Source organism: Camelus ferus, chromosome 12, assembly GCF_009834535.1.
Source record: "Camelus ferus isolate YT-003-E chromosome 12, BCGSAC_Cfer_1.0, whole genome shotgun sequence".
Classification (NCBI taxonomy): Eukaryota; Metazoa; Chordata; class Mammalia; order Artiodactyla; family Camelidae; genus Camelus; species Camelus ferus.
This window is the reverse complement of record NC_045707.1, coordinates 46,161,797-46,185,275: the sequence shown is the minus strand read 5'-3', so window position 1 is coordinate 46,185,275 and position 23,479 is coordinate 46,161,797. Positions and strand designations below refer to the sequence as shown.

General features: G+C 41.4%; 1 protein-coding gene and 1 long non-coding RNA gene across 4 annotated transcripts in view; both read right to left on the bottom strand.

Annotated features, from left to right (window-relative positions):
- The window catches only part of TMCC3 (transmembrane and coiled-coil domain family 3), a 235,154-nt gene that overhangs the window by 89,264 nt on the left and 122,411 nt on the right, over positions 1–23,479 (bottom strand). The gene's annotated exons all lie outside the window — the stretch shown is intronic.
- LOC116667723 lies at positions 13,605–22,353 on the bottom strand. Its single transcript, XR_004324741.1, has 3 exons — positions 22,342–22,353; positions 21,464–21,467; positions 13,605–17,682 (listed from the first exon to the last, which is right to left on the bottom strand). It is a non-coding gene; the product is annotated as an uncharacterized LOC116667723 (long non-coding RNA).

Below are 23,479 nucleotides of genomic sequence, written 5' to 3'. Positions count from 1 at the left end.
TACTCCTGTATTGCCCTACCAGCCCTGCCACTGGGAACCACTAGTTTGTCCTCTGTATCTCTGAGCCTGTATCTTTTTTGTTATACTCACTAGTTTGATGTATCTTTTAGATTCCACATATGATATCATAAAGTATTTGTCTTTCTCTGTCTGACTTATTTCACTGACCATAATACCCTCCACGTCCATCCATATTGCTGCAAATGACAAAATTCCATGCTTTTAATGGCTAAGTGGTATGTGTGTAGATATATATATATATCTCACATCTTCTTTCCATTCATCTGTTGATAGACACCTAGGTTGCTTCCGTATCTTGGCAATTGTAAACAATATTGCTATGAACACTGGGGAACACGTATCTTTTCAAGTTAGTGTTTTTGTTTTTTTCAGATATATACCCAGGAGTGGAACTGCTGGGTCATAAGGTAGTACTATTTTTAGTTTTTTTTGAGAAACCTCCATATTGTTTTCCACAGTGGCTGCACCAATTTATATTCAAAGTAGGTTTTATTTTAGGTAACAACAAAATAATCTGAATTTCTAAAACCCAACCCCTTTCTGAGTTTTTGTTAGCATCTCTATATGAGCAATCAGCAAAGATGAGGTATTTGTTTTCCCTGTTTCCTGCTCCAAAGAAATTCAGATTTTGCTTATATTTGATTTTAAAAAATCCTTGGCTATGCATAAAAATTGTTTCCCACGTCCTACAGGATGGAGAGATCTATGGGGGGGGGCGGGGAATGTATAATTGGGTCAACATAACAAAGAAACAAAAAGATGACCTACTCCAGTTCTCCAGGGAAGCTGAAAAATCAGGGCTTTAGAAAAATTAATCAAACCATACTATTCTGTGACAGTGTGGAAGAGAGGCCCACACACTGTACCTGGAGGCAGAAAATCTAGCTGGCTGGTCCCTCTGGACTAGCTACTGTTGAACTGTTGTCACCTGTGCCATCTGCCCAACTTCAGTGTCAGGATAATATTTATTACGCCTCTCGATTCTGGAAAGAATCAGATGAGGTGGAGCTAGTAAAAGTACTTTCTACAAACGCAAGGTAATCCTGGTATTTCTTGTGACTGAAGGTAAGTAAGCATTAAAAGATATGTATTGTAACGTATGCAGCCTGGAAGCAACCTGTTTGGATATGTGTCCACAACTTTCACCAGTTGATTCAAGGGAACAAGAAAAATTCAGCAATTGCTTAACAATTCCACATGTTGCATCTTGAGAAACACCTGCATGTTTACACTTCATTCCTACAATCGGTGCTGTTGAGGCCGCCTGACTGTGAATCAGGTTGTCAGGCCCAAGCCTGCAGCACTGTCTGTCCTCTGAAAATGCTGACTGTCACATACTATCAGTTTGCTCTGGATCTGACAATGTGACAATTCTGTACCCAAATTCCAGCTAATAGTAAATGCTTGTGCAAAGAAAAACCAGAACAGTCAGTTTAATTATAGACCAGACAAGCTTCAAGACTCTCCCTTAAATACTTCTGAATTGAAGCCTTACTTAGGGCAAGGTCACACACGACTCCAGCCCTGCCCCAGTTCCCCAGCTGTGTCCATTTCTCATGGAGACGTGGATATGGCCATCTCCAATTAGAGGGACAAAGAACAGACCCCTTAGGGTTTTACTTTTAATTTTTAAATATTTAAGATGTCAAGTCCTGGTCTTTAGTGATCACTGTACAATGCAAATACTGAAAATGCTGAGCGGGGGCAGAGGTGGTGGATTAAGTGTTACAGAGACCAAATGCATCAGGCGTTTCACTTATGTAATGTTCTGGGCTCCAAGAACCTCTGAGTAGGAGTGAATCAATCCCACATCCAAGCAGATAACAGCTAAATCACCCTCTCTACACAATTCTTCCCAACATCCCCCTGTATCTCTGCAAAACGAGATTGGTTCTCCTTCTCCCTGCTCCCCAGGGCCTGGGGTCCCAGGCTTCCCAGTGACAGCAACTCCCAAATGGCACTGTCTTCTGGGCTGTGGTGGCTGTGACAAGGAATGGCCAGGGTGGGGCAGAGGTGAGAATACAGTTTCGGCGATGCACTCATAATTTACAAAAGAGTTGCCTCCTAAGGCTGCAAGGGTATTCTCCTTGCCTCCAAGGCAGCCTTAGCTAGGATAATGAGTATTATAAATGGTGACAGGATTTGAGGGGGCGGGGAGGGGCAGAGCCGGGGAAGAGGAGGAGGAGGAAGAGGAAGAGGGAGAAGGTATTGCAATTCTTTACTGGGTGTTTGGCATCAAGACCGAAATTGGATTATGAAATAAATATGACTGAAACTGAGTTCCCCCGAAACCGGGTTCCCTTATCAAGGTTATGATTAATCTCTCTATCCAAAACTTTATTCCCTTTCTTGTCCCCTCTGACCTCACTTCTCTGCTAACTGAACACTAACCAACCAGAGTCAGATGACTGAAACTGCTGTTGTCGATAACATGGTTAAGGTGCTAAAACTGCTCTTCTAGATATCATCATCAACCTACGAATTCCAGGGCAAGATGAGCTCACAGACCCCCAAGCCATGCATCACTGGGCCAGAGAACTGTAAACCAGAGACATCCTGACTCCCAAAACTACCATTAAGAAATGTCACAAGATACGATTAACCCCAAGTTCTTTGTTTGGCCCCTTAAGAAACCCCTACCTCAAAGACCGAATTGGAGTGGATCTGAGGCTCATCTCCCACTCCCTGGCTTGGCGCCCTGTAGTAAACCCTGACTTTGCTGCAAACTCTCGCCGTCAGAGTTTGGCTTTCTGTACAGTGGGCACACGAGCCCTTTGCTCCATTACAGGACATCACCATTTGAGACCTTCCACATACAACCTCTGACCAGCTCTCCCTCCTCCCTTTCTACAGCCGCCCCGACTCTGTACCTGAGCCATCCTGCTCTGCTCACCCTTCCCGACACACGCCCTGCTTGTCCCATCGCTGAGCTCTGCCTCTCCGCTGGATGGGCTAACCCTCCTCTCTCACAGAAACTCCTCTCCTCAGGGCCCAGAGCAAATGATCCTCCTCAAAGGAGTCTTTCTCAATGACTAGAAGCAATATCTCTTTCTTCTTGCCCTAAATAATATTCTGTCTCATGTAGTTTCTCATGTAACAGTGAGAAAAGCTGGTAATAAAATTACTCACTGGGCACCTACTACACTACAAGAATCTTGTGAAGACTTTTATACATTTTATTCCATTTAATCTCACAATATCCTCCATGAGGACACATTATTATTAGTACTGTTCCTTCTGTAAATGAGAAAACTGAGGTGGAGAAAGGTTAGGGACCTTCACAGGGCAGTGGGGGCACTGGACTTGGATCAGCTTGACTCCAGAGCTCGCGCCCTCTCCTCCATGTTGCCTCAGATTGTAATGATTTGTGCACGTGTCCCATCTGCCCTGGGAATTTCTGAGGTCGAAATGTCTTTGGATACCCCATTTTATTACCTCAGGGCCTGGCTCAAAGTGGGTGCCTGAATTTCAGCAAAAGTAATTTGGGGTGGTTTTGCACACTTCTAGACAGATCTTTTTTTCCCCAGGTGTGTAATCCCTCTCTACACCATCCACCAATAAGGCTTCAGGGCAAGTCGTGAGCAGCAGTTATAACAGGCCGTCCGAAGTCAAGAGTCCCAGACCCAGGGAGGCAAGAGAAATCTGACCCTTGAAACTTTCTAGAAGCATTAAAGGGGCTCACAGGATATGGACACCAATGTTTATTAATTTTGGTGACCAGGTTTCTGAGACACAAGAGAATGGCCTCCGTGCATGTCAGATAGATCTCTTAGGATGGCGAGTTCTGATGGGGTCTTTCTTTTCAGGTGAGTTTATTATAAATTTATGTGTGTTGTAGTCAAGGTTTCTTCAGATTCTACTTTTTTTAGCCTCGAGGAGAATATATTCTTTATTTTATTTTATTTATTTATTTTTAACATCTTTAATATGGTATGATTCCCATACAGTAAACTACACATATTCCAGATGTACAACTTGATGAATTTTGGTGTATGTATACACCAATAAAACCACCGGCACAATCAAGATAGCTAACATTTCCATCACTCCCCAAGAGGTGCAAATCTCGAACTCTCAATTTATCCCTTCCCACTCCCTTTACCCCTTGGTAACCATACATTTGTTCTCTGTGTCTGTGAGTCTATGAGAATAATAAATTCTTGCTGAGAATAAGGCAGTATGGCTCACAGGTTAAGAGCAAAGAGGCTTTAATGTTAAATGGACTTGGTCTTAAAGTCCGATTGGGGAGGAAAAAGTTTTTTATCGACCCACTTAGGGTCCCTGGCTGGGCCTGAAAAGTAAACTGACAAAGAGAGAGTAACAGGAGAAAGACATACATGTATAATTCATATAAGTTTTATGTGACACAGGAACTTTCAGATGGAAATGAAGACCCCATGAAGTAGTTAAATCTGAGGACTTCTACAGGAGGTTTGAGGAGGACGTCACGTGGTGCAGGAATGTGCTATGGTAAGGAGTAGGAGGTCATGCAATAAAGTGGAGGAAACAGCAGATTCCTGTTTGTTCAGATTCTTCTTGGAGGTCCCTTTGTCTTTGGAGATGAGGATGCTCCTTTCTTCTGGGTGCAGGGAAGACACCTCTCACTTGAGGGTGTTATGACCTGTGTCAGGGGAGCAGGGAGAGGAAAGGTCAGAGTGACCTCCCTGTTTGTGCTGTTCTCTCAAATTCCTTTAGCTTAAAATTTCAATATGCCTAGTGCCATATTTTGGGGAGCGTGTCCTGGACCCCATCAGTCCCAACTCTGCCCCACCTTTGTGATGCGGGACAAGTTACTTAACATTTGTGCCTCAGTCTCCTTGTCTAATAATGGAGGTATCATCCACACCTGTTCATCCGTAAGGCGACTGGAGGACAGACTGGGATAATGCATTAAATAAAGTGCCCAACACTATGCCTTCAGGAAACACTGGCACTTATTATTCAGTGATGACTATTATTAATTGCTGCTGTTGGAAGTCATGGTTTATAGCTCACAGCAACACTTTTTGCATCTGAAAAATTCCTCACTGAAGTTTATTGATTAGTGCTATTTCTTTCTGTCTAGCGTTAGCAGTGAATACAGACACCCACACGTCTGAACATAAAAATGAGGAGAGAGAAACTGAAGCAGAATCATCCAACAATTAAAGATGCTTGAAATCTAAGACTGTAAGCCTCCCCCTTTTCCTATCAAAGGGAAGATATCGCCTACGGATATTGTCTTTGGTTCAACTTAAGAGCCCTGTGGTCCTCCTTCTAAGCGCTTAGCCACTTTCCCCCAGCCACTTACAATGATGATTCTCAACCTTTAGAGGCCATCAGAATCACTGAGGATGTTTCACAAATGCAGATTCCTGGGCCCACCACAAGGGATGGCAAAGAGCATCCCAGGTGATTCCACTGCTAGTCATGCTGGGAACCACCCTCTGAAAAATGTGGGCAGTAATTGACACCAGAGAAATACTTAGCCCATGTTAAGTTTATTTCCCGCATCAGAAAAAGATGGAAAAACATATTTTAATTTTCTAACTTGATATTTGCATTTCAAAAAGCGATGGTTTCTTTTAAGCCTAATCCTTGGATTCTACAATGAGTGTGTCTATTAGTTATGACTTATTCTGGTGAGTAGTTTTTAAGTTTCCCTTAACTTCTTGGTCCTGATGAAACACTGAAGTTACTCTACTGTTCCTTCCCAAAGCTACAGACTGGTATATTATTTTCTTTAAGACAGGCCAAGATCCTAACATGGTTCTCCTGATTCTGGGACAAGGAAGCCTGAGTCTTATTATTCCTGACAAACTCTGAAGCTTCCTTGCAGGGTGATGTTGGTGATTATGGAAAACATGATGCAGAAATGCCTGCAGTCTCTGAAGCAGAGGACTCACAAACCTTTCTAAAATTCAGTAACATCTCATATGATATATATCCTTTGCACAAATATTTTATATATGTATAACCAATTCTCAAAGGTCTAGAACAGAGGATGTTAGGAGAGAATGCAGTTGCAAATACTGGATCTGTTCCAGGACTAGCCAGTCAGAGCATTCCTTTGCCTTGATTCCAGTGACGCGGGGCAGCAGAGCACTTAAGACCCAAAAGACCAGGAACTCTAGGGGCAGACTGCCAGAGTTTCAAATCCAGCTCCCATACTCACCACTGTGTGTTCCTGGGCATGTTATCTGACTTTCTGTGTCTTGATTTCTTCATCTATCAAACAAGATGTTGTAAGAATAAAGTTGGTTCATAGTAAGTATTATTATTGGATGTCACTATTATTGGATGAGCATGTGACCCACACCGAGCCAATGACACTCAGTGTCAGGACTTTTGCTGGAGATACTTCTGCTGGAGTTGCTAAATCGGTAAAATTAAAATTGGTGGAGAAAGTCTTCCTGAGACTGAGTGTCACAGTGTGGCAGAGGCGAGAGGGCTGAAAGACAGAGAGGGCAGCTGGGGTTTCATGTTGTTGTTTGAGACCAGAAACCTAGTCATGCCTGGACATCTAGTGTGGGTGGGACTTTTCAATGACATCGGCTATTAACTCTTTTTTTTTTTTTTTGCTTGAGTCAGTTTGCGTTGGTTCCTATTACCTGCAAACAAAAGAATTCTGACCTAGCTTTACTGAGACATAATTCACATACTATTCAATTCACATATTAAAAGTATACAATCTGAAGGTTTTTAGTACATTCACAGAGTTTTGCAGCCACCACTATGATGGAGGAGTTTTAATCCAAAACTCGTCAGAAATGGTTCAGCAGGCATGGGGCGTGGATGGGGGTGGGGATGGGCATGTGCAAATCTGCTTCCAAAGTCACCACAATTTTGAAACTATTTTTGAAGTTGGAATCATCGTCTTTTTGATTTGGAAGTGGCTTACAGTTCAGTGCAGTATAATGGAAAAGGAAGTGAACAGGGAATCTGAATCCCTAGTTTCTTCTGAGGCAAATTATAAAATCCCTCTGAGACCATCATACTCTACCTAAATCTACAGTTTTGGTCAAATCCTGTCATTTTTTTCACGGTAAAACTGAGGACCAGAGAGGTTAAGTCAACTGCCCAAGTTGACGGAGGTACTTACTGTTAGTCATATTCAAGAATACATTTCAGTTTTCTGGACTGTTAGTTTCAAGCAGTTCTTACTTTTTCTGCAGGATTTTATACTCAAAAGATCCAGGTCAATCTCTTGAAATGCTTGGAAGTTAAAAGAGTCTTTGAAATACTAATCAAATATTCCTTCATCCCAGAAATACACTGTGATTAAGGGTATTCCCCATACTTATGTTCAATTCCAGTGTGTCTCTTTAGATAAGAGTGTTCTACCTACAACCTAGAGAAAAATTAATATACCTTCCTTAAAGCAGCATATGATAGGGAATTGCAAAAGTATTCTATGGTGCTTGGTATGATAGGCAGATAACAGGCTGGTAAGTTTCTACACATATTTGTGCAATAATCTTGGTTTGTAGGACCAGGAGGTTTATTACAAAGAAGTCCTCCTGGGGATGAGGATGGATGATGGTTAAGGGAATAAGTGCACTCTTTATCTAACAAAAACAAAGAGATTTGATAACAAAACTGAAAATTGAGAATAATTTCACTTCTAACAGCCCTTGGGGCTTTAGATGACTTATCAAAGACATAAAGAACACTTCAGCTGTTATTAATTACAGATCTATGTTTCTGGGCACAAAAGAACTCTCTATCCAGGCTTTGGAAATTTTTAGAAACATACTTCCTGGAAAAACCTGAGAGGTTTGGATCTGGCCAGCAAAATGCAATACAGTCTAGGGCAGGATGCAGTATACTTAGCCATATTCAAGGACAGAAAGGCATTTGTTTTATCTGGGATATCCTGTGAAAACACATTAAGATCACCCAGGGAAATAGCAGCAGCAGGGATATTATTTGTGGTCATCGTTGTTTTTAATGCATGTTTTTTCCTTTGTGAATCTAGCAAAATAAGTTGAACCTTGTAAATGAGTACTGGATGTTTTATTTAAACTACAAGCCAGAAGTGGTAGAATTCTTAAACTGAGTTCAGTGGTGAGATCCTTGGATGGGCTTCAAGAGGAAAAGAGTGGAAAAGAGGAGAAAAACTGCCCATAATTCCCCCACCCTGATACAACTACTTTGGGGACTTTGATGCATTTTCATTTACTTTTCTTTTAAGTACTCACTGTATAGATGTACAATTGAGATGAGAAGAAACTCTGAGATGTCCTGGCAAGACCTGCCTCTACTGAACTCTCCTCCCTCCCAACACACATATTCTCAGCCTTCAAAACCAACAAGACCCACCCCATCACTTGCGCTAAGGTCGGTCACTACAAGCCCAGGATCTCCAGGTATGCAGGCAAATGAACATCATCACCAGGATGCTACCCCCACACAATTCTGATGGCCCAACACCCCAAACCCCTCCACTCTGTCCTCGAGACCGATGGTCCTTCATCAACAAATTCCTCTCTCCTCAAACTCTGAACATTTTTTTTTCACTTTCTCATTCTAATTGAAACCTGGGTCTTCCCTGCAGTCACTGCTCCCTCTCCCACCTCCATTGTGCTACGGCCCCTAGTCGACTCCAGAGTTGGCCTCCTTGCTGCTCTGTGTCAATGATCTTCCTTTCACTCTATACTCACCACCTTTAAAGAGCTGTCATAGACTAGACCACGGACTGGTCTTCCTTGCTGCAGTGATCAAGAGAAACCCACCCTCCACCCCCATCACTCTCCTCTCATTCCTTAAAGATGTTAGCTCCTGACTCACTGTTACCTTTGCCAACATTACTTATGTTATAAAATACTTGGTGATTTCAAAATTCACAGGGGAGCCTCCCAATACCCCTGCCCTGGGGTTCCTTGAGCACATTTCCATCAAATGTCTTGTTCTCCACCCTACCTCAGCTTCCCCCACAGTCACACTCTAGACCATGTCATTGCCAGAAACTGCACTGTCTCCCTCATCCATTTCAAGCATCCCAAACACCACTTCCTTGATTTCCAGCTCACTCCCGTTAGTACCCTTCCAATCCAAGGACACCTATGATGCACTGATCCCACCACTTTTTCACTACTGTTAATATCCCCCGCACCTCCACTTAACTTAAGCAGCTTATCATCATTTACTCACTTATACTTCCAACTCCCGTGCCTCTCCTTCCCTCTATTCACCTAGCAAAACACCCACCTTGGTTAACTCTGATTCTCCCCTTACTCTGTGCCTGCACCAGAGCAGCTCAACAAGGCTGGAGAAAAACATACCTAAGTGGCTGGGTTCATTTTAGATCCATAACCGGAAACCAGGTGGGCCACCTGGTAATCTGACATTCCCTTTGTTCTCCCTCTCTCCTAGAGGGTTAACTCATACCTCTCTGAAACAATCGCAGCAACCAGAAGAGAACTTCCACAAATGCCCACCACCACATTGACCTACACCTGTCTCTGTGCCCCTACACACACCCCGCCTCCACTCCTGTCACCCTATATGAGCTGTCTGTGGTCCTGAGGGCAGCCCCTCCCCTCCACTCAACATCCCAACCCCCTTTCCCTATTCAAGGGCATCTTGGCAGCAACTGTCTCTCTTTCCTGCATCACTGTATTTTCTCTTTCCACGGATCATTTCCAACAGCATACAAACATGCTGTTATTCCCCTCAGGCTTAAAAATCTGTCTCTTGACCTCATTAACCCCTGTTAAAACTAAGTCAAATCTTGTCCCTCCAGCTCAAAAGTCCTTAAATGGCTCCCATCTCACTCAGAAAGACCAAAACCCAACAGAGACCTCCCTAGCCAGATCTCACTTACTCCTTCCCCCTCCATGCCTCAGCCAGACAGGTGTCTTCATCCTTCCTAGCACACACTCTGGCGTGCTTCCTCTGGGCCTTTGTACTTGCTGCTCCCTCTACTGTGTGCTCTCCCTTAGGATATCTGAATATGCATTCTCTCACTTCTCACCTTTAGGCAAGTATGTCATCTTCTCAGTGAGGCTTTCCTTGGCCTCCTTGTGTGAAATTACTCTGCAGCCACACCTCCGATACTCCCTCTCTCTTCCCTGCTTTATTTTCCTTCTTGGCACTTAACACTTTCCAACACATGATGTACTTACCCGTTAGGTTTATTGACTGCTCCCCCTAGTCTGTATTCACAGAGCTGAAACATGAGCTCCATAAGAACAAGAATTTTTTTGGTCTACTTTATGCCCGAAGTAGTGCTTGGCGCGTGGCAGGTGCTCAGTAACTATCAGCTGAATGAATGAATGGTTAAAATGAAAGACACAGACATAATGTCTAACCGTTTTAAAGTTTTCACAATCATGCTTATTTAGGATTCTTCTGTAGCCTCTACATTAAGAGTTCTCTGAATCAAACATGAGGGCCTTCATTTTATCATGTTCTACCATATACATGTCTTTGTCTTTCAAATACAAGTTGATTTCAGAATGAGAAAAGTGAAAATCCTGGAGTGCCAGCAGTAATTCACTGAGTCTCTTTCCCTGCTTTCATTCTGGTTTATACTGAGTTTGGTTTGGAGGGAGGAGGCCTTGGTGTCAGGCTTGGGAAGGGAGTAGAGAAGATCTTGAGAGGACTTCAGAAAGAATATTTGGCAACAGAAAGGAATGAAACCCATTCAGAGGATAAGGGGGGGAAAGGAGGCACTGGAAAGAAGAGAAGGTGGAATTAGTCATACCACCTGAAAATACGGTCTCTGCGTCAGAAGGTCACAGTGGCCCAAAGCAGCTTCCAAGGATCAAAGGGAAAGTGGCATTTCCCAACAGAAATAAAGATTTCAGGTGTGATTAAAAGTAAAAATAAAAACAAAACCGCAACAGGATAGAGGTTCCAAAACAATAAGGAGACAAATCTGCATTTGAAAAGACCTAGATTTGAGGCTGGGTCCCCGCCTTTCCAGCGCTGGGATGTAGTTCTGGAAGCAAAGTCCCGGTACGGCGGGCAGTGGGCGGGGCCAGGCGCTGGCTCCTCCCCCAACCCCCGCATCGCACCGCGGCCCCGGAGCATGGGTGGAAGGTGAATAGCGCTTTCATGAACAAACGCACAACTCAAGAGAAGAAACCGCCGAACTCGAGCTGCCTGTACCTTCGCCTCTACCAGACGTCACAGAATCTGCTTTTTTTCTTCCTGCACCCTCACACCCTCCGTTTAACCCACTCCCGAAATCAGCTTCCCACTCCACAACGGAACCGGCGTCTGGCAAGTCAGTCTCTCAGCTGCCAACTATTAATTTCCATTTAGAAACAAAGCGTTTTAGCAGAGACCCAGGGACCCAGGAGGCACTCACTGTGCAGACTCTGGCCTCCATTTACTACTCCAGGCTGACAGATTTTCCAGCAGGTTCTTGTTTTTCTTCTTTGGAGGAAAGCTTGTTTCCATAGAAGGATTTCCGCCCTTTGTGTTCATTCTTCGTTCATAGTTTTTGTGTTTACTTTTGCTTTTTATCCCTGCATAATCCTTGCTCTTTCAAGCATCTGAGGAGACTCTGGATTGGAATCGCCTACCCTTTCCTGAAAATATCTCTGGTTCCCGCCATTAGGGGTTGACATATTTCCCTAGTGTTTCTTTCACAACTTTGCAATGTGAAAGGATGCTGATAAATCACGCGGACGAGCCTCAAGATTACCTGGTGTTTTATTTATGGGATATTTTCCAAGTCTTTAGCCAAGGCTCTGCAACAATAAGTTCAGTTTCAATGGCGTTCTTGGAAAGAGGGTTCCAGGTCAGTATGGGCTATGTAACCACTGGCCTATTTAGAGGTCCAGCAAGGTTGAGGAGGGGGAGGGCCTCTTTGCTTGAAAGGCTGGGAAGCCCAATGCTCAGACATCAGCTGTGCCCACTTAAGCAAGGCGCTGTTCTGTAGGACTAGCTCAGAAGCAGTAGGGGCAAGGGGCTGGAAAACTGCTTGGTAAACACTGGAGCAACAACAAAAAAAAAGTGGCATCATGAAGAACACCCCCAGCAGAATATAACCTCCATGAATGAAGGCAGAAGCCTCTTCATGACTGGTTCGCAGTGTGTCCAGCACCTAGCTGTGTGTGCAAGTTATTATTGGTGTTTAGTAAATATCTGTGGAATGCATGAATGAATGAGGTAAAAGGACAAGGTACCACAAGAATTCTCTTGAATAAAAAGGGGAGTTTGGGAAGGAGTTAAATCTGCTGTTGTCATTTAAGCTTTACTAAAAAATGTCTGTTATTCTACAGAAACCCCAGGCTGGCCTGGCGTGGAGAATGAAATTTAAGTCACCAAAGCGTTTTATGCCATCTATGACAAACCAAAAAAGGGGGCTTCAACCAAAAACTATGCGGACTAGTGTGGACCAAATATGGCGCTAAGGCAGGAGATGAAAAACTAAGATAAGGACTACTGTACACAGAGCTATACCTATGTGGCTTACTACGCATGTGTATATAGAAATATACAGTTACTATTTATCAGCACTTGCCTCATCAGACACTATTTTATTCTTCTAGTACCGCTGAGATGTGGTAGCATTATTGTTTTCATTTTACAGATGCAGAAATTGAGGCCAAGAAATTTTTTTAAAAGGCTGAATATAAGGCATCCCTGAAAATAAGGTAATTCTTCCTTTTCCCAATGGAAAAAAAAAACTCCCCTCTTCCAAAGATTCTCAGCTAACTTGAATAAAAAAGCTTTTAGAAATAACAGTACCAAGTCTCACTGTTCAAAATAAGGAACCTACCAGAGTCATTGACTTCATCCTTCCTTTGGCCAGAAGAAGAAAAGACAGAAATAGAATGTTGAGCATCTTGAAAAAGCAATCAAAACTTTATATAATCTTGGGGAGTTACAGTTACCAATTTGAATAATGTTACCCCATGAAAATTAATTGGCAAGTAATGTTATTTCCATTGGAGATAATATTAAATTTTAGAAAGTCTGGATGTCTCCAAGTGGGTTTCTTAGAGACAACTCTAAAAAGTTATTTAATGGTTACTAAAAACAGAGTAGGATTTTATTATGGGAAGGTTTCAGCTTTCCCTTGCTCTTCTACTGCTTTACTGTTTTAGCTCTCAGTACTTAACAGCCTCTCTTCAAGACCTAGGGGTTTGGTTTTGTTTTGTTTTGGTGGGGGAAGATAATTAGGTTTACTTATTTATTTAATGGAGGTACTGGGGATCGAACCCAGGATCTCATACATGCTACGCATAGCACTCTACCACTGAGTTACCACTACACCCCTCTCCCTCAGGCCTAGAGGTTTTCTTAACCAGCAAGTGCTAAAAAGGAAAACTGCTGAGTTGAGCCACAGACAAGATTTCATTTGCTGAGTCTGGGTCAGAAACATTGACAGCAAATTTAAGACTAAACCAAAGAATATGAGAATAAATAGATCTTAGGAAGGAACATAAGACCTATATTTTCCTTCCAGGGAAGTGAATAATGTGTACTCTATATCTATTAACATTTCTTAATGTGATTCAATACACATATTTCAAATATCTTCATCACTAGAGCGATTTTTTAGTCAACTAACACAGTTTCCTGGAGTCTTTATGTCTATCTTGTTTTCCCAGTAGAAACACACCTGGATACAAACATAGCCCCTCTCCCCACCATGTTGTTCAAATAGCTGTGTATTGTTATATAACATATTTACCAGTTCTCAGAAGTGAACACTGGATTGTTTCCAAATGCTCAATATTACAAAGAGCGTTGACATGAACATCCTTATGGATAAACCCATACATATGATCTTAATGATGTTTATAGAACTTGCTAGGTCATAAAACCAAGCAGGACTCTGTGGGGAGATCCTTTCCCCACAACGGTCCCCAGCTTCTTGCTCATAAAAAACCTTTAGCCTCCTAGACCTTCCCCAAGTTCCAAAGAGCAAATTTAATCAGAAAAGTTTAAAAATGCAGGAATAAGCCAAAGAAAGTTAAACAGGACAAAATTATAATAGTTTAACCATAAAACAGAGTCAAGGATCTTTAGTTCCTCCTGAGGGCCCATAGATAATATTGTGAGCCATATCCTTGAGTTGTTTTATAGAAAACTAAAACTCCCACCAGGTGGGAGAAGTTCACTGCATGCTGACCACTAACTAGCACATAGACCCAGACTGGTTAAAATCGGGTTAATGACTGAGATTTCCAAAACATCACCTTGTTACCTCACTATCAACCAATCAAAGAACTGAATACAAGTTGATCACACACCCTGTGATCCTCTCCCTCACACTGTCTTTAAAAACTCTTCCCTGAAAGCCACTGGAGAGTTTGGGTCTTTTGAGCATGAACTGCCCATCCTCCTTGCTTGGCACCCTACGGTAAACACTGAACTTCCCTTCACCACCACCCAGTGTCAGTAGATTGGCTTTGCTGCAAGTCAGGCCAGCGGATCCTAGTGTGGTTTGGAGACAGTCAAAGGTGTGCTTATTCCTCATGTTTTTAAGCCGCATTGGCAAACTCTCCAGAAAGATTATATCTATTTCTACTCCATAGTAAGGTAAAAGTTTCATTGTGTTTTCCTGATATTATTATGGCTACATTTGCCAGAGTTTGGCTGTAAAACTCAATACAGCTGTTTAAGAAAAGTTTTTAATTGAAGTATAATGTACAATAAGTAAAGCGGGTAAAGTACACAACCTAAAGTATAGTCCGAAGAATGTTTATACAGGTACCCCTGCAGCACCATCCATGTCAAAATATAGAAAATTCCCAGCATAGCAGGTTTCATTAAGACTCTTCCAGATAATACCTCCGGGCCCCCACCCTGGCACAAGGAGTAATTTTTTTTTTTTCTTTTTTTACTTTCATCACCACCAATTAATCTTACCTGTCTCTGAACTTCATACAGGCACTCTTTTTGTCCCTGGCTTCTTTTACCCAACATAGTATCTTTGAAATTCATTCATGTTTTTGCGTGTGTCATTGGATCATTTTTTAAAAAATTAGCTCATTATTTTCATTGCTATGAAATATCTCACTATATGAAAGAATCACAATTTATTTTATGTATTTCCCTGTTGATGTCCATTTGGGTTATTAGTTTGGAACTATTAGGAATAAGGCTGCTATAAACACCCTCGTGCATGTCTTTTGGCAGTGAAGGGGAGCAGAATGAGCCACCCCAAAACGTGTCACTTTGGCACGGAGATTATTGTGAGCTGAAGACAATCAAGACCCAGCAACAGGAAAAGTTTTTGACTTTCCTCTTAACTGCCTGAAAGAATGCAGAAAGGGGGTCTGTACCAGGAAGAGAGCTATTCCCAGAGATAACATTTTCATCTGATTTAATCTGCATGGCAGGGCAAACATCTGTTTACCAAACATGTGCTCCTCTTAATGTCCTGTGTGCCTTCCTCCCCTTTGATGCCCCAGACCCCCACATCCCTTTCCTTATCTCAGGATGGTGTATGAGCCTAATTGCCTGACTCCCTTTGAGTCTTGTGGCTTGTTGGACTCTTATAGGTATATGTAATTAAATTCATTTTTCTCCCACTAATCTGTCTTTTAATTATTGGGGGGGGGGTCCTCAGCCAAGAACCTAGAAAATTATTTTTCCCTTACCCTCCAGTGGACACAGACACTCATTTCTCTCGTCTGTATACCTAGGAGGGGAATTGCTGTTCAAGGGTTAGGTATATGCACAGCTTTAGCGGAAACTACCAATTTTTCAAGGTAGCTGAACCAATTTCCATTCCCACAAGTAAGGTGAGAGTTATAGTTATTTGTTATCAATATACTGCCTAAACTTTGAGGTACTTGGTAGACATGATCGGAAAGAGTCTTTACATGTTCTATTTACATTTCAGTAATTTATTCTGGGTTTCACCTGTGGTGCGTAGAGTACAATAATGAAGGAGGGTTTAGACAGTCGATTCAAGTAGTTAATTCTTCGTAGAAACGGTCGCAATTATTATCCTGGTCAACATGCCTGAGATAGCTAAAATGCAGCAAGGTCAGAGAACCCCTATGACCTTCCAAGTCAAATTACTCACCTCCAAGATGAAACTCTAAGATGTAAGAGTCCATAATAAGTCACAGAATCAATACTCTAAAGTCAAGGGCACTTTTATCTCTAATCAAACTTAAGAGATTTATGTCTAATTACTAATACATATGATGCTCATCATAATTAAACTTATCTCCATGAGAAATCTCAAAAAACATACAGACTTTGATGAGCTGAAGCCTCTCATCTGTCTGAGAAGAATGTATTACTATGTTCAGTTTCTAAATAAGTGAACTGAGATTTTTAAGTGTTCTGGCTGAGATGGCGAATCAGCTTCAAAGGCTCTATGGAAGTACCAACGCCAATTCTTTATCCTCCAACTAAATCATTGCCAAGGACTTTTCCACGTGTGCACTTATAAAAAGTAATTTATAACTGTCTACCTGGTGGGTCTAGGCATCTGGTAACAGCTGGAGCCAAGAATACTGGAATCTGCACAAATGCCAAGAGTGAGGAAGTGAATCTGCCACCCTCCTGACCACTTCCCCATCACGCCCGGGACGGCAGTGGTGTAGAATGTCTCCCAGCTGCCCTTCAGGACCTACGCTACTTGTTCTGGGAGTCCAACCTACGTGGCCTGCAGCAAGGGCTTCCACGTGGGCTCACCCCTGGAGAACGCTGGCAGGAGGAAGGAAAGAAGAGGGGGGCTGGGGTATTCATCCCCCTGGTTTCTTTCTCTATGGCTTAACGGTAGGTTGGCCACATCCCTTAACCAAAAGTCACAGCTCTGGTCAGGCAGCCCCCTCCACACGGCCTCTTGTCCTCAGGTTCACTCCAGTGTTTCCAGGGCCTACAACACTGCCTGGTACATAGCAAGCACCCAGGAAATATTTGTTGAATAAATGAATGAATAAAAGCTGTGATCTATAAGAGCCAGTACCATGCCTTCTGGGAATTTACAAAGAATGAAGATGGACAAAAAGAGGAATACACACAACTCTAATGAAAATTAGCCTAACATAAGTATCACAAAAGTGTAACACATTGTGGGTAAAATGAGAAAAGACAGTCTGAGTAATTAACACAGCATTTAAAAAGCAACAGGGCATTGCTTTCAAGTAACTTAATCTAGGCTCTTAGCCTTCTCAGCAGACTTCCTAATGGGCCAGCTTTAATAAGCAGATGAAGATAACTTACAATTAGTAACACAATTTGTCTTAAACTGTTTACAATTTAGGTTGATAAATAAATCTTTTTCAAGTGAGCAAATGAGACCTTCAACCCAAATTCCGAATGGGTGAGTCTGAATGAATGAGATCTTGAATTATTTGAACATGAGCCCCAAGGGGCCATCACTTGTCCTTTTCCCACTAATAGGGCCCTTGTACAGAGACTTTTTTCCCTTTGACCTCAATATGGACATGTCTTTCATTTCTTTAGTATAAAAGCCATATGTATATAAAATTGTTCTAAAAAGTTCCCTAAATATGAAAGCTTAGAAAGCAGAAAGCAAGCCATTTCCTCTCCTCAAGTCATCCAGCTGTCCTCTCCCCCAAATGACAACAACGATCAGCAAACTGTGGCCCATGAACCAAACCCCACCTGCTGCTTGTTTTTGTACAGCCTGTGAGCTAAGAAGGGTGTTTACATTTTTAAATGGTTGAAAAAAAATCAACAGAAGGCTGTTTGGTGGCACATGAAAATTACACGAAATTCAATTTCCAATCTCTACAAGTAAAGTTTTCTTGGCACGTAGCCACGCCCAGTTGTTTACATGCTGTCTGTGGCGATTTTCTCACCAGAGCTGCCGAGTTGAGTAGCATCTATAAGCTAACAGAACAGATCCTGTCAGCCTTTCTAAAAGATACCTCTCTTTTTTAAAAAAAAAATTTGTGGGGGGTCGGTAATTAGGTTTATTTATTTATTTTTGATGAAGGTACTGGGGATTGAATTCAGGACCTCATGCATAGTAGGCATGTGCTCTACCACTGAGCTATATATATACCCTCCCCACCAAAAATACCTCTTTTTCTAACTCACTATCTTTTATTCATCCGCCAACATATCAGACAAATTGCTTGACACAATAGCTCCTGTTTGTCTGCCCACGTGCTTTTCTTCATTTCATTATACATTGTGGCCATTTTGTTTCCATAGACTCATCAACTTTCTAATAAATTATTTCAACACCAGCCATAGCCCACAAGGGTCTCACAGGCATCTTACCACTAGCCATGCATTCAAGGGCATTTCTTTCTTTCTTATCTTGTAGGGACTACCAAGCACAGGAAGTACAAGTTGGAAAGGGTTCAGGAGAAATGGGAGCGATAATCCTGTGATTTCCCTTTAAAGTAAACACACCACTCTGGTAATCAATCACTTCCAATTTGGCTGGTGAGGTCCAGTGGAACATACCCTAGGTAACTGTTCTATCTGATCAGAAAAGTATTTGCAAAGCAAATGTGTTGAGTGAGTGGGGAGCCCCAAACAAAAATGTTAGATTTTATTCTTCTGCCCTTTTAGCTAATGTGAGTAACTAACTTTATACTATGTAGTTCTTATACCTAATTTGCAGTGACTCACAGATTCACTTAGAATCTGATTTTACATTTAGTTTCCCCAATTACTCTGATGGCACTTAGTTGATATTCCACTAGCAAATGTGTTTTTTCTTAGAAGATTCCAATTTAGTCAGTAAATCTGTACTAATGTGCGTGGTCTTTGGTATTTGCTTTAGTAAGGATAGAGGGTTAAGAGTTAAAACATTTTAACTATGCAAAAATAATTTCTGGGATGATTTTCAGGGACGTTTGAAGTAAGAGTTTTTTCTAGAGAAGACTTCTCTTGTAATAGCATTAATATTAAAGAAAATGAAATTTTTTTGACCTTACATTTGAATCTGATTTATGTTGGTTACGCAAAGCTGGCAGGTGCTCCAGTTACCTACTGTTGCACAACATACTGTGCCAAAATTTAGTGGTTTAAAGCCACACTAGTCATTTATTTTACTGATGAATTCTACAATGTAGGCAGGATTCAATGGGCACATCTCATCTGTGTTCCATGTGGCATTAACTGGGGTCACTCAAGACGTTGGAGGAGCCACCTGAAGATGGCTCACACTCATGTGGTTGGTGAGCAGGTGCAGGCCAGGACTGTAAGCCAGTGTCCTTATTCCTCTCCTTGTGAGCCTGTCGATGGGCTCCTTGGGCTTCCTCACAGCATGGCAACTGGCTTCTACGGGTCAGTGTCCAAAGAATCCATGGCAGGTGTAGCAAGTCTTCTTATAGTTCACCTCGTATGTCACACAGTGTCATGTCCACTTCATCCCACCAATTAAGCAAATCATTAAAGCCAGCTCAGATTCAGTGGGAGGGGAGTTTGATCCCATCTCTCAAGAGAAGTTGCAAGGAATGTATAGCAATCTTTAATCTAGCATAGCACATATGAGAAATAGTATAAACGAGTCTCTGAGCATCATGTTTTGGATATTGAAGTGGCAGCCAAGAGAAGCCAAGAACAGAATCAGAGTATCTCATGACTGAACCAACTCTCCTGGGAGGAAGTAAATCCTAGTAGTCAAGAACACAGGCCACCTGGGTGTGAGTCCCAGCTCTGTTGTGTACCTGCTGTATGACCACGGACAAATTGCTTGACCCTTCCATGTCCTCAGAGCCTCGTCCACAAAATGGGGGAAAAATAATTATGTCTACTGCATAGGGTTTGCCTGGGGAAATCAAGATTCTGCTTTTTAATTAATTTTAAAACCTTATTAAAAAACTGATATGTAATGGGCAGAAGACCTAAACAAGCAATTCTCCAATGAAGATACATATGGCTAAGAGGCACATGAAAAAATGCTCAACATCACTAATTATTAGAGAAATGTAAATCAAAACTACAATGAAGTTATCACCTCACACCAGTTAGAATGGCCATCATTCAAAAGTCCATCAATGATAAATGCTGGACAGGATGTGGAGAAAAGGGAACCCTCCTACACTGCTGGTGGTAATGTAGTTTGGTGCAGCCATTATAAAAAACAGTACGGAAGTTCCTCAAAAAACGAAAAATAGACCTACCATATGATCCAGTGATCCCACTCCTGGGCATATATCTGGAGGGAGCTCTAATTTGAAAAGATACATGCACCCCAATGTTCATAGCAGCACTATATACAATAACCAAGACATGGAAACAAGCTAAATGTCCATTGACAGATGACTGGATAAAGAAGTTGTGGTATATTTATACAATGGAATACTACTCAGCCATAAAAAAGAATAAATTAATGCCATTTGCAGCAACATGGATGGACCTAGAGATTGTCATTCAAAGTGAAGTAAGCCAGAAAGAGAAAGAAAAATACTGTATGATAGCACTTATATGTGGAATCTAAAAAAAAGAAAGAAAAAAGAGGACACTAATAAACTCTTCTACAAAACAGAAACAGACTCACAGACATAGTAAACAATCTTATGGTTACCGGTTGGAAAGGAGGTGGGAAGGGATAAATCTGGGAGTTTGAGATTTGCAAATGTTAGCCACTACATATAAAAATAGATTTTTCAAAAGTTTCTTCTGTGTAGCACAGGGAACTATATTCAGTATCTTTTAATAACCTTTAATGAAAAAGAATATGAAAACAAATATATGTATTTATATACAAGACTGGGACATTGTGCTGTACACCAGAAATTGACACATTGTAACTGACTATTTCAATTTAAAAAACTGGTATGTAACATATGCACAGAAAAACACAAAAAGCCTTCCTGATGCTGGGCAAGACTCAGAGACAAACCAGTCACAAGGCCCAGTGCTCACCCTTCACCTGCACCACCAATTTCAATCACTAAAGCCCCTTCAGGAGCTCCACTTCCACGACCAATGGTCCTCGATCCTTCTCCCCAACTCTCTTTGCTCCTTTCTGTACAGAGGGGGATTTTTACTTTCCTTTGTTCCCTGTCTTGTCTTGCCTTTTTATATGTTGCCCTTCTGTGTTCTCCCTCTTATGAAATGTCTCACAGCACGCATACTTTTGGAAGATTTTGGCACTTCAAATCCTTTTTGGAAAGAGGCAGATACAAATTAGTGAAATGAAGACAAAGTTGTGCTCACAACTCTGTCTATGAAATGTGAGGCATCTCCTTCCCTGGCTGTGGTGCATGGTTTACACAGTGACTAATGGAATGCTGAACCGTAGTGGGAGGAGGCAAAATCTGGGATCATCAACAACGAACTGCATAACTGGCAGATCTGGGGAATGGCTGTCTATGGGATGCAGCTGGTGAACGCAACATCAGGAAAAGGACTGACTTATTCAGAAATATTTAGTCAAACTACCATCTGAATATTATACACATGCCTGCAGCTTACTGAATGAGAGAGTACACAGTAAGCACTGAACCTCAGTGCTGGGCAAAGAGCAGGTGACCTATTAACCCTCTGCCTTTCCCCACCCCTTTTGCTCTCTTCTATTTCTCTATCAGGCTGTATGTGGTTACACGAAGCTCCATCTGCTCAAGAACCCTGAGAGTTACAGTCAGCTCTCTCAAGCTTTGTGCCCTGACTGACCTGAGTGACACGGCCACACTGGTTTTCTGCTGACTGGGAAGAAAGAGGATTTTGAATCATTTCATTTATGTGTCACAGGTGAAGTCTCTAGCTCAGAGATCTTGCGTGTCTCTGGACATACATTCTGTTGTTTATAAATCATCATTACCCTGGAGGCAGTACAATGATACAGCTGGTTTGCTCGTGAGTATGAATGCATTTTCATACTCGGCACATGTTCTATTGAGTGATCTGGGTACTTCACATTTGCAAAGAGGCGAGCTATAAATTAATGAAATCAAAGCGAAGAGGAAAATTGTTCCCTAAAACTTCAAACCAAAGTATAGTGCTTTTTAGTAAGCACTGTCTGGGGATATTTTAACTATTGTAGCATAAATTAAAACTAAGGAATGATAACTATTTATTGGTTTCTCTTTGGTTAAGATGGCACTAGATTCTTCCCACTGTGAATAAAAATCTTTATGCAATAATTTAGAATGAGCTAGAACTTTTAAGAGAGCCCAGATTATTTTGGAGAGGGAAAGTATGGGTGGGGATGGGAACATGTTATAGCTCCACAAATAATAGTAATTTATGGGACAAGGGCAGTTTACACCACTCAGAATTTAGTATTAGGAGTCTAGATTTTGGTTTAGATTTTAAAACATTTTTATTTTCATCTACATTTTAAAGCTATTTAAAATTTAACATACATTCTCCTAGAAGCACACTGGTACACATACACTTTTATATAAATTGGACTATGAATTCATTTGGAAATACGTTTTTTTTTAAGCTTAATAATGCAAATCTTCCTATTATTATAGCTACAGCACATCGTCTAAGTTAACCAATGGCCTATTTATTGTTGGATATTATGCACAACATTTCATTATTTTAAATGATGCTTATATGATCATTCTTTATATGTATCTTTACATGACTGTCCCATTATTTCCTTAATATAGTCTCCTAGAAGTGAAGTTACTGAAACCAAGAGCATACACATTTTAAAGCCTGGAATACAGATTTCAAACTGCCTTCCCCAATGATCCTATCAATTTACATTCCATCTGCAGTACTCTTCCCCAAACCCATGCCAGCCCTGAATCCTCGATTTCTTCACTCTCTTTATCCTCTCATGGGCATATATTTAATGACATATCTTTGATGATTTGTGAAGTCTAATATTTTCATACATGTATTGCCATCTGAATTTCTCCTGTTGTGAACTGCCTGGTCAGGACCCATGCAGGGGAGGGGTCCTGACTGGTTTTATCACATACATCGTTAATGCACAGCAGACATCACGGGCCTCTAGAGGCCTGTGTGTACTTTGGCTGTAAAATATAAATAGGGTGACAGAAAAAGGAATGACTCAGACAAAGCTCTTATTTCTCGTCTGACATAAACAAAACACTCTCTCCAGTGTGGGTCAACACAACTAGTACTTCTTGCTAAAGAAAAGGGCTTGTTCTGGCTGCTGAGTCACTTAATGTTCCACTTGGCAACAAGACTTTAATTCCTTTTGCAAATAAAGAGATGCTTATACCTACTCCAAGTGCCAAGCAACTGCATTAATGAAAACAGCATAAATATACCCACAAAGGCGTATATATATATATATATATATATATATATACATATATATATATACACACACACACACACACACACACACACATATATATATATGCAGGAGTCCAGCTATGTATACAAAGTCCAGTAACTATTTTATTACTTAATCCAGTTAATCGTTCTTAAATTAGGACTTAACCGTCAAATACTGGCTGGAGATCACTTTAAACAAAACATCTGAAATCCAAAATCCCTTTCTGAGTATTTTATCACTTAAAGTGTTAAATGGTACCTCATACTCATGGGTGTGTCCTGGTATTCCAAGTTCATTATTTCCTTTTCTAAGCCCAATTTTCCTTTTATATTCATTATTACTGTCCAGTGGCAGGGT